Raw genomic sequence first — 10,842 nt, 5'->3', positions numbered from 1 at the left:
TTTTGTATTTGTGTGGTATGTTGGTTTTGAAACAAGGAGCTAGCTGCAGGGTACTTTTCTCAAATTATGTGTGCCACAGAGCTGAAACAAGTGATTGCATTCTTGATGTAAGAGCATTATACTTGAAAAGACTTGCTATACTATTTTGATTTTAGAAATTCAAACAGACCGAGAAATACACATTTGGCTCATTTTGATACAGCTGATTGTATTTTCATAAACTGATTTTTCACAGTCTTGCTTGGCCACTTTCCAGTACTGCGATAACTGCTCAAAAAAAAGAGAGAGTTCAGTATTTTTCCCCAGTGTGTAGTCAGTTTACAGAGAGCAGGTCAGCATTGGAGATACAATTTAAATACAGGAGCAGAGCAACTGATTTATACACTGAACCATATGGTTGTTCACTGGCATGAATACAAAGCTGCACCATCAACAGGGAGGCTTCTCTGTGCCCAGGCAGGGGGGTGGGGACGTAGGTAGCTTGTTGGTCTCAATGTTTAATTAAGATGTTTTAAAAACAGACACTAGTACACCTTTCCTCAAAGTCTCTAAGATGGCAACTCTGGTTTTTGTTGTCTACATTGGTTCATCTTCATGAATGGCAGCTTCAATTTAAGGTCAATTTTCCTCTAAGATGAGGTTGTGGAGTTTTTCATCTAGTATTTTGGCGCGTCTCTGAACTAGTAATTGATGCACAATGCTACCTTCAAAGTTGTGTTTTTTGACAAGGGAAGTTAGCTGCTCAGTGTGTGTGGTAGCTGTGCTTAAACAGCACCAACTCTGCAACTTACAAATGCTGTGTCCCCTTCTTGTCCTGCCTTTAATCCAAGTCAGTGTAGACAACAAAGCTAAGTGACCTCCCCAAACAAAAACTGAACTTTAGGAAAATCTCTTCGTCTTAATGCACAAATTGTACAACAGTGAGTCATTGATGCCCCCTTCACAGGAAATACAACTACATTTGAAAGCACTATAAACCATCTGACTCATTGCTTATCAGAAAGTAGGTCAGATGAAGCTTGATGCAATTAAAAGTGAATGTTTAGAGAGCTAAATATTCAGATGTGCCAGTAAGAAAAGACAGTGGACATGAGACATGAAAATAACTGACATACTGTATGCTGCTGAGGAATTAAACATGGACTAGACATACAGAAGGACATGGTTTGGTTTATTCTGGCCTATCGTTTTGAAGCTTCAGTTGTGAAAATGCTGCGGTATAATCTGTCCAATAGCTCAATGGAGTCTTTACATGAGACGTGCTACACATGACTATTTTCATCATTGATTTAAGATAAATTATTTAGTTTATAAAATGTCAGAAAGAAAAAAAATGTAGGTTTCCAGTCACGTCTTTATACTGCCAGTTTGTCCAGTCAACAGTTAAAAAACCCAAAGATACTGCATTTGCAACATTAATTAAAGTGTATATATCTTATTCTACATTTACCTGTCAGTTCCTCAGAATATACACTATATACATGACATTTTTGACGTTTAAAGATATTTCACTCGCAATGCAGGACAGCGTCTAATGGTTATACAATACAACTGCCAGTTGTCATCTAACTCAAAGCTCACTTTTCTGTTTGCCTGCTAGCTAACTCCATACAAGACCATGTGTTTTACATATAACTACTCTCAGATTTTCAGATCCGTTCACATTTTCCACATTTCTGTGAACAAACTAAATGTTACACTTACTCTAAATGTTTTGTGGTTGGAGATGGTCGAAATGCGGAGCTGACTTTTCCTCGTGTCCACTCACTCTTTTTCCATCTCGTCTGGAATGCAGAGCAACAATGTAGATCAGTGAGGCTTTTCCGCACACCAGCTGTAATTCGTCATTGCTGAACAATGTGTTCCACAGGTGGATGCTCGGGGTCTGCCAGTCAAGGCTCGGGCTCTTCAGACAGGTCGCAGATGCTCTATGGTCCATCTGAGTGGAACCAGGGTGCAAAGGCTTCTGCATGCCTAAAAACAAACATCAGAAAACATCTGTCTACACTGGACAGTCACTGATGCCTTTTTCCAACAAACCCCAACAGAGTGGTCTTAAATATTGAGAGCAATATTTTTTTTTTCCTAGTATGTCGCTGTGATGTTTAATCTACATCTACAGTGCCTGTTTAACAACCAGTTTCATACCAAACACACAATAGTGAATAATTTGCTCAGCGGTGCACACCTGTAACAGTAATACAACATAACAGTTTGTCAGGCTAAAGAAAAGCCATATAAACAATAATTAAATCGATTCAAAGCACCTAACGTAAACAATAACCTTCGTTTTCTAACATGACATATTTGACCTTGCTGTTTTCTGCCACATTGAGTTGCATACTTGATAGACTTCAGAGATGCACAAAATCAAATTTTCCTTTCCCGTGTCACTGCCAGAATCCCACTGCATGCACATCGTGCAGAGCAGGACATTTGGGGTCAAAGTTTAGTTCAAATTTAAAATATCAGTGGAACTACAGGATATTGCAGGCCAGATAGTGGCTGCTACTTGTTCGCTTCTTGTCCTGCATTTAATCCAGGTCAGCACTGGGCTGCCCAGTAGTGAGTCACAGAGAAAATGTGCATTAAAACTATGAGTTAGATTTATAAAGCAACTGCCATCAAAGCATGGCAAAAAGGAGCAGATCAGAAAACAGTCAGGCTCCCTTTTCAGGAGTGTACAGTTATACTGTCAGGTCTGCTACATAACAAATCTCAATGATAGCAATATCTGGGTTACACAGGATCTAAAAAATACTGATAAAGGCAAACCTCTTTTTTTTTTTTTTCCTGGCAGAATTTTATGGTGAGCAGCTGAGAATTACAGTGGCAAAAACAGTTACATGAAGAATGAGTGAAAGAATTTACAAACTATGAAACATGCTGGCTTTCAGAAGAAACACCTGGCCAGTCACCGAATTAAGCGGAACACTGCAACTCTTAAATCTACAACTATGAGCGCAGACTTTAACCATTTAAGAGTACTGCTACATACTATGTTTAGAGGTCATAATACACAGGATGAATATTTTTATAATACCCTTCTCCTGTCCCCCAAAAGAGCAGGACTGTAATTGCCTACAATTACAGAGGCTTGTGAAATTCTTCCACTCAATTGCATCAAACCTGATTAGCCACCCTTCATATATAATTGCATCAGCATCTATTCCTCCATGCAGACATGTCCCATCTTCTCTTACAGCTCCAGGCATAGTTCAAGGAACCTGGAACCCACGTACAAGACATAAAAGAAAAACATATGCTACTGTTAACACTACTGCCGAGGCAGGCAGTGTTCTCCCAGCAACTCAGGAGGAGCACCTTCCTCTGACATCCCAGTTAATGTAGGTGACTGGTACAAGCTCACATGTATAACTGAAGACAGCACATTAAAATGGTATATAAAATAAAAACGGAGTAAAAGTGAATATCTGTGGGGATGAGCAGCAGAAATACAGAAGGCCAATGTATACTGCCTCTCCAGTGAAGTGCCCCCGCTAGCAGAAGTACCTCATCATTTCAGAGTGTGAGTTACCATAAGGTAACACACACACTGTGACTCATGCTACTCATCCAGCACGCCAACTACAACTCAATCCTGTAACCCAACTACCCATATGTAGCTTCTGTTCTTTCAGGCACAGCGGAGAATATGTTAACCTCATGTTAAGAAGGGAGATTTGCTTTAAATTTGACTTTTTCTTTTGAGTGTGGTTTCATCCCAAACCTGATATAATCATTGTTTTCCCTATTTGATGATGTTGAAGGCAAACAATGAACATCGATCAGTAGGCTTGTCCATTTACCAAATGTGTATCCTGTTTGTCAGCACCCCTCTTTTCAAGCTTGTGATCTGCCTGAGTCATCACCGAGTGTGCAAATCTTTTTGAGCCACTAAAAACAAATAAGGTCAACCACCAGACAACCACTACAGAGGATACAAAGAGTCAAATTAACTTAAAACATAAAAAGTCAAACAGATCACCACACATGCATTGTCATGTACAAACCTCTGCTTCTGTGGCAGTTTCACTTTATTGACCCTCCATAACAGCAGGTGTGAATTTATTTGAAGGTGTAACCGTTAACGTAGGGATACACAAAGCAGCAGTGTGAAAACGTCTGCACCAAAACAGCCATAAAGGTGTCAGATGGACAGTGAGGAGCCGCTTGGTAGGCCATAAAAGGCGTAGATTATCACACGCTCAAGGAAACCAAGACTTTAAGTAAATCAGTTTGGAACGACTTCACGATAAACGTCAAAGCAAAGACAGAAACAAAAGCCAGAAAAGGAAATCGAGTTCCTTTTCCACAAGGCAGCATAACTACAGTGTTAGTTAAGACCAATGTCTCATACTTGGAGCTGCTTCACAAAAGAACTGAATTATTTTGTCTGAAGGAGGGTCAGTACTTGACAATGTCCAAAGCCAATAAGTGGTACTTTTACTAAAAATATGTACTTTTACAGAAACTCACAGCCCCTCTGCTGTCTGTTTTTCATTTGTTGAAAATGAAAACAGTACTTAAGACTTTTGAGTGACACAACAACGAAAAGTCACTGCAAACAACAGACCACAGCTCAGCATTTTAGGAAACAACACACGGACTGCTAGATTGTTGGCTAATACCAAGAATATGTTTTTGGATAATGTTTTCAGACCAACATAGCAGCTGAAACTGACTGGAGTGTTTAAACTGGCCCTCCTTAGTAATAGTGCTGGCAGACACAAATAGCAATAAACAGTGGTGTCAACAGATGGGTTGGCTAATTTCTACAGCTAAATAGTAGGACTGAGTCTTGCAGAGCTGGAAAGTAAGTACATTTACTCAGGTACTGTACTTAAGTACAACTGAGAGGAGTATGGCCCGAGGGACAAACAACTTCTTCAGTCTGTCCATGGAGCAGGAGAAAGACATCAGCCTACTGCTGACAGAACTCCTCTGGCTGGTGATCATGCTGTGCAGAGGGTGATGAATGTTGTTCAGGACGGACAGCAGCTTACTGAGGTTCCTCACTCCACTACGAATGTGGTGGTTTTCTGAAGAGCAGTTTTGAAGCTCAAATTTGGCTGCTGCCATATTGGTAGTGCTACACATCACCTGCCATGGCTAATCCAAAAATGGGCAAAGAGATGGAGCCAAGGCAATCTGAATGAAGCTAGCCACCAGTGGCAGGACCCTCCTGCCTGTCACTCAAAGCGGCCATGCCCTTAACTGTGAGGTGCTTTTAGCATCACTATAATTTTAATGGTTGAGTTACATAAAAATTCACCCCCTATACAGGTGTCATGGAAAGTGAAATTAGCTATGTTTATATCTGATATAAATATGGCCATTTTAACATGGGAGTCTATGGGGATTGACTCCCTTTTGGAGACAGCCTCAAGTGGTCATTCGAGGAACTGCAGGATTGGCACTTCCACATTGGCTACAGTTCTCAGCCCCAGAGGTTGAGGTCCGGTAAAAACTAGTTCCACATTTACCAGCTGCAACATTAAAGGTGATGTACACAATAATATCATATACTTAATGTTAAATGTGCCATTTTGCCAAATGAGCACTTTAAATATATTCTGATGCTAATACCTTTGTACCTTTATATTTTGTTATAAATAAAAGTCCTTGTGTTCAGAGTAATTTTACACTTTGGTTGCTACTTTTACTTAAGTAAGGGATTTGAGTACTTCTTCCACCACTGGTGTCTTGGAGGTTTTCAGCAGAATTCCTGAAAATGTTAAAAATGCTTCTGGCACTCTCTTTTTCAAGGTGTCTGCAAGATTTTTTATGACAGTAACAAACTCAACATCAGCCAAGTATGGATACACGGGTCTGGCAAAACAACTTCTTTAAGTGAACTGAGAAATCAAAGCAGCTATTCTGTTGCTAAAAGCCATATCTGATCTGGCATCTGCCGTTGTAATGTTCTCTAATAAATGAATTGACTGTAATCTTGGGGGTGAACAATAAAAATCTGTGAGGTTGCAATTGTTAACAGGACCTTGAGCGGAGCTGCGTTTGTTTTGAACATTCAACTCCTAATGGGGCAGACTTGATGATAAAATATAGTTTATCTCAGGCGACGGAAGGTTACCAAAGTTTGAACCAACTGTGCACACTAAACTTCTGCCGAGTGTGTACCACTGGATGATGAAGTTTGTTGTAGAAGTTTAATTTAGAGTGCTTGAGCAAAGCCTGTTGTGTTTAGTTACACTGTGTATAGAGACTGGGGTCAGCTGCGTTTCCTCAAAGCACTGAGACCAAACACAGCCATCAGTGAGTAATGAAACTGCCCTTGTTAAATCTGTCACTAACCATTCTCACGTGGCTGCTTCTGTCACAGTCTGTGATTGCATTTCATATTGTTGGGTTGAGCAACTCAAAAAAAAGATGATGCAAACTTTATGACACATTCTAGCTGTAGCTGGTTTCACTTATCTGTATACAGTACAGATGTGAGAGCTGCTGTATAATCTGAGAGGTCAACAGGAACTATGTTCCAAGTTCACTTGTAGGAGCTGCTTATCTTGTAAATACTAAGTCGCAAAGCTACATTATGATTTCTGCACACTGTGCATCTTATCACAGTAAACATAAACAGGAGGTTGCTATTGTCATCCAGATGCTCTCAGTGATAATTGTGAAGTTTCTATCTGTTGCATCACTACAGGCTTTGGATAAGAAGTCACAATCCGGTCTTTGAGAGTTTCCTGAGTGCCTGGCTCTTCCTGATGTGCTCTTTGGCTCAGTTTGGACCCGATGTGCACCTCAGGTCTAAGACTTTCACACATCTGCCTTAAATCACAGCCGACTGCCAGTAGAGGCCCTGATTCTTAACAAAAGGTTATATTGTGTTTGAAACAATTTCCCACATAGTTGTCTGATAACAGTACTAACTGAAAATTGCCTCAACTAGAACCAACAGGCCAGGAAAAATGGGAAATTGTGAACTTCAATTGCGTGCCATTATCCTTAACGAGTTTCCGTTGACTGGCTGCCAAAAGACAAAATAAGACATTTCACTACAACTTGTGGACAAGACGAGGCATGTATGCTGAGGCACTAACCTTAAATGTACTGCGCATGTGCCCTTGAACATCACAACGTTCACATTGAATATCCACCAGCAGTCTGTCAGTTAGGTTGTGAGACATAACTGCAGGAAAAAGTTCTTATTTATTGTGTATCCAGGTTTGCTAATGTTCAACAAGTTGAACATAAGAACTCTTAAGACATTTTTAATACACAGAATTCCAATTATTCCATTTTCAAGGCTGATAGGCCTCATATTAATTTATCAAACAAATGACATTTAACATTTTTGTCAGTACTACAATATATAGCAATAATTCCTATAAAATATAATAAATACAACATGACCTGGGCCCAGATAAGTGTGAGAAAATGGACGGACAATTGATTAACCAAGCAAAAAAGTTTTTAAAATACTAAAAGCTACTAAAAAAAAAAATTTTTTTAACAAAAAGATTAAAAAGGCTAAATCATATTATCGTCTAAATATTAAGAATATTATAAAATATCTTTTACAGATTTCTCTGGGGCAAGTGAATTCAATGCTTTTTAAGAATTTTCAAGGCCTGTTGATACCATGTGTTGTGAAGACTTTTGATTTTGTCCTTAGCTTAGCTTCAAGTGTCTCGGTTGTGGGAAGTAAAACGGGATATGTAACTAGTCTGATGCATCACATATTGATGTGTTAAACGCTTGGTGAAGGAGGAAGGTGTCTTTATGCCATCAGCAATAGAAACATGAGTGGAAATCTACTTAAGGGGTCATACAGAGGGTATCTTATTCAGACCAAGATGAAAAGCACATGTGGGATTTATTGTTTCAGGAAACTGTTTTAACATGTGGGGTTTATTGCTTTACTGTCCACAAACACAAGCAGGGAAGATAAGAATGGGTGAGTAACATTTGTATGGAAGCCCATACAAATTATATTTTTATGCCAATATCTTGAGATTCCAAGTCATTTATTTCATTATCTTGAGATAAAGCTTGTTTTCTCATGATAGAGTTCATTCATCTTGTTATCACAAGAAAATGAGCTCTGGTATCTTGAAATAAAATAACTGACTCATGATCTCAAGGTAATGGCATTAAAAAAATTATTGCAAGTGCAACCATTCTCAGTGTCCGCATTTGGGGTGTATACTCTATTTGTTTGATTGACCAACCCAGCAGGGGGGTGGGTCCATCTTTCTGTATAGTTTTAAAGTAAACTTATCAGGGAACACTGACAAATGCTGCTGCATCTTCCCTTGATGTTGGCATAAATCAAAAGATGAAGATGATTTGTCACAGAGTTTTTTGATTTGTTAGCAAACTAGCAACTCTCAGATATGGAGGATGAGACTGCTTTGATCCTTTAGTCAGTTCTTTATTCATCATGATTGAGGAAAATCAACTCAAAATCTAAACTCTTAACTCCAAGTTAGTCTAAAGCTCTGGTGTAAAGGTGATATTTCTTATAACTGTTCAATAATTGCAAATGCTTCATCTTAATAATCAGGAGGAGACAATGTTCACTAGAAATTTCCAAATGAATCTTAATGGAAATTTACCGACCTCCTCCTGAACCAACGCTGCAGTCTGTTGGAGTTCATCACTGCATTTTTTTTCCCCTTTTCCATTCAGGTTTTTCACACTTGAACACATGAAGACTGAAATGAACACTAACATCTGTGTTTCAGTGATGGACAGACTTTTCTGCAGCTACTTTCACACAATTCATGACTTTGTCTTACAGTCTTTAGCCCATTGCCAGCTATCACCTGCTGCTGTTGCTGCTGTGCTGCGTGTTGGAGTGTGGGGGTGTTTGGGTCTTTGTCAAACCAACTCCGGTTTAAAAACGCCAAAGGTGGGCCCCTTTTCAGATCTGTATTCTGAGAACATAATTTCTCCAAGGGTAGTATCAGTGTGAGAAGAACTGAACTGTCATTCACTGCTTTGTGCTGAACCACGGTCAGGAAGTGAATTCTTTTAATCTGAAACAGGCCTCAATGTGTGTTTTAAATCCATCATTTATTTTGTAATAAAGCAAAATACATCTTAGGCCAGGTTTCTTTCTACAGTCACTGTCTCTTTTCTATGCATTGTTCCCCATTTTAAACAGCACATCTTCTTTTGTATGGGGATTGTAAAAAAATAAATAAGCCTCAAGCAGTACCGCTACCATGGCAACAAAATTATGCCCCATTTACCTTTGACTGAAAACACTCTTCATGCTAGGAGATATTGCTACACTATCATTGCTGTGGCTTCCCACCTCCCCTTCTGTATCCATGAAAACACCACAACAGAACTGCATGTATGGTTGATTGATGGATTTCTATCCATCAATTAAGACGTGAGCGTCTCAAGAAACATGACTTACTGTAAGAGCTGCAGGTGCTGAAATGCTTTGCCAGTAACCGAAGTCTAATTACAGTGGAAATCAGCAATTTGGTGACACTGCAGCAATGTAGTCTCAAAGGAGAAAATGATTTGAAAGTCTTAGCATTCATTCAAAGTTTACAGTCAGGAAAATCAATTTAAATGTTTTAATCTTTTTATTATGGGTTATTCATAACAGTCCCTGTTAGGCTAGTAGTTAAGGCGCAGCGCTCTCACCGCTGCGGCTCAGGTTCGAATCAGGGTGGCGTCAGGAACGGCATCTGGCGTAAAACACGTGCCAAATGTCAACATGCAAGTCGTCAGTGTGAAGATTCGCTGTGGCGACCCCTAAACGGGAAGAGCCGAAAGTGACTATTAAGGGTTATTCATAGTTCATTTCAGCTTTAAAACTCAAATGACTGGTACAGACTAAGGCCACCACCAGGGTGAATTTCTATGTATGGTAGACAGGAATGCACATTTTCAGTTTTTTGGGACTGATGATCCATGCTCGACCATTAACCAACAGATTGAGTGTCTTTGACTCATAAAAAAATAACACTGTTTCCATAAGGGGTTTATTTTTACATGTGCAAATATGACATAACAGAACATGAACTGAACTGAACACGTCGCATCACACACCTGTAGAACTGTAAAACGGAGTAAACACTCTGGTAAAATAGCTTTAGGGGTGTGTGATACTGTATTCGATGCAAGCCACAAATATTGCATCTTTTCAAAGTGCTGTTCAAGGTAAAACAGAACACACTCATAGCCTATACTGTATTTGTCTGAAAACTGGAGGTACAGCAAAGACTAAACCAAAGAACAGCGACTTCTGTGCCCTGGGAGCAGTAGTGTAGGACAGAAACAGACGAGTCAGGGGGGTGTCATACTTTTCTGGCTTTTAATTTTAATTTATATTTACTTTGTCTTACAATCTGAACTGATCATATGTAACTAAGTCGAATATGATTGTTGATATTTGGGACCACCTAAACGGAAATTTCATTCCATTTTATTTTATTTATTTATTTTTGTTTCTGTTGGAAGACAGCTCTCTTTTGGTGGAGCTCTTTGTCTCCGGCATCTGAGGGCATCCACTGTCTAGCGGAGAGGGCAGAAAAGAGTGCCAGCAGCTTGTGAGAAGTGCCGATATGCCAAAGAATAAAATGCAGAAGTGCGTACAGGCCCACTTTCAACACTGAGATTAATGCAAACGCACACTGAAATCTCCAGTGCCGAGAGCGCTGTTACAGAAACCTCTTCCTCCATTCTCATCTTAATAATCAAAACCTCAACGGGTAAACAAAATGGAAACTTAAAGCCTACTGGATTTTGTTCAGAAACACCAACATGTCAATATGTTTTGGGGTTTGTCTGTTTACTGTGGGACCCAAGGTGGAGAATACCCGGTTTGATGCATTGATGTCTCAGGAATGC

At 39.5% G+C, this 10,842-nt stretch overlaps 1 protein-coding gene across 2 annotated transcripts in view; it reads right to left on the bottom strand.

The window, feature by feature from the left end:
* Positions 1–10,842, bottom strand: part of LOC109957155 (potassium voltage-gated channel subfamily A member 2) — a 63,652-nt gene that overhangs the window by 49,711 nt on the left and 3,099 nt on the right. For both annotated transcript variants that reach the window (XR_002274537.1, XM_020594935.1), the window contains exon 2: positions 1,705–1,974. The gene's annotated coding sequence lies outside the window, so the exon portion shown is untranslated. The remainder of the gene's footprint in view (positions 1–1,704; positions 1,975–10,842) is intronic.

This window comes from Monopterus albus, unplaced genomic scaffold (genome assembly GCF_001952655.1).
Source record: "Monopterus albus unplaced genomic scaffold, M_albus_1.0 scaffold1.1, whole genome shotgun sequence".
NCBI lineage: Eukaryota > Metazoa > Chordata > Actinopteri > Synbranchiformes > Synbranchidae > Monopterus > Monopterus albus.
This window is presented reverse-complemented; position numbering and strand designations above follow the sequence as displayed.